The sequence below is a fragment of the Pteropus alecto genome, unplaced genomic scaffold, assembly GCF_000325575.1.
Source record: "Pteropus alecto unplaced genomic scaffold, ASM32557v1 scaffold106, whole genome shotgun sequence".
Taxonomy (NCBI): domain Eukaryota; kingdom Metazoa; phylum Chordata; class Mammalia; order Chiroptera; family Pteropodidae; genus Pteropus; species Pteropus alecto.
The window spans coordinates 560,394-561,558 of NW_006442103.1; the positions used below are offsets into that span (position 1 = coordinate 560,394).

The 1,165-nt window shown below is 40.4% G+C and overlaps 1 protein-coding gene across 7 annotated transcripts in view; it reads right to left on the minus strand.

The window, feature by feature from the left end:
- Positions 1–1,165, minus strand: part of CARMIL1 (capping protein regulator and myosin 1 linker 1) — a 262,767-nt gene that overhangs the window by 131,475 nt on the left and 130,127 nt on the right. The window lies entirely within an intron of this gene.

Sequence of the window (1,165 nt, forward strand, 5' to 3'; positions counted from 1 at the left end):
GAATAACAAAATAATACAATGACTCACCAAGAGTCTGCATTTAGTTAAAAAAATAAAATGAAGATAAACATGAAGAACTGCTATTCTTTTTGAAGACTGCAATGTTACCCCAAAGACCATTTTTCCTTTTAAAATACCAAATAGTAAAATTATGCATATATGTGTTTTTGTGCTTAAATATCATCAGTTAATGAAAAACAATAAGTCCTGAAATCCTGTCACTCTCCTTCCTTTCATCTCAAGATACCCAGGAAAGCATATGAGCGCTTACAGGCTTTGTTTCTTCAGGAATGAAATCATTAGATACATAGTTTCTTTCCTAAACAGCTAAGGCAGCTGAAAGATGACACGCAGGAAGAAGAATGACAGAATGGCAGCACCAACGACCTGGACACATTCCGCCACTAGTGAGTTGGGAAAATTTCCAAAAGTGAGAAATCTACCACCTCTTCAGAGCTCTCCTGTGCTCCATTCTGAAATGAGCTTAGGTGAATGTCTGAACGAGACAGGAAAACTGACATGGTAGAGAAGCACTGTTCTGACCCCACGATCCCTGGGCTAATCCACTTCTCATTCCTCTAATGGCTCCCCTCTCCCAGCTGTAACCTCTGCTGGCTCAGTCCTGAACATGGTCTCCATCCCAGCAGCAAACAAGAGTTTTCTGTTCCCAGGTCTCCCATCATGGCTTTCTGTCTGTTCCCGGAGAGTTCACCTGGCTCCCCTGCCATCCCCATCTCCAGCACCATTGACCACAGACACTCTGTTTAACTGATAAAGTTTCCATAATTCATGCTCCCACATTTGCTTATTTCTCAGCCTCTTTGCTAGTTAACAGGTATAAAATGCCTATAACATGTCAGGTACTGCGTTCGAATTTCTATATGCATTATTTACTCATCTCAGTAGCCTGAAAATTAGTTATATTCCTATGTCCATTCATTCAACAAACTAACCTGACATCTACTTATTAAGATAGTTTTTACTGAGTAGTTATTATGAGCCACACAATAAGCACTAGATAGAGATGAAAAAGATGTGAGTCCCAACAGTAGGCACACAGGAAGCTGAGGCCCTGAAGGTCAAGTAACTTATTTAAGGTCACATGGTTTTGTAATAAGAGTCCGAATCTGAAACCCAAGTGTCTGTTTCCAAGTCCACACTCTTT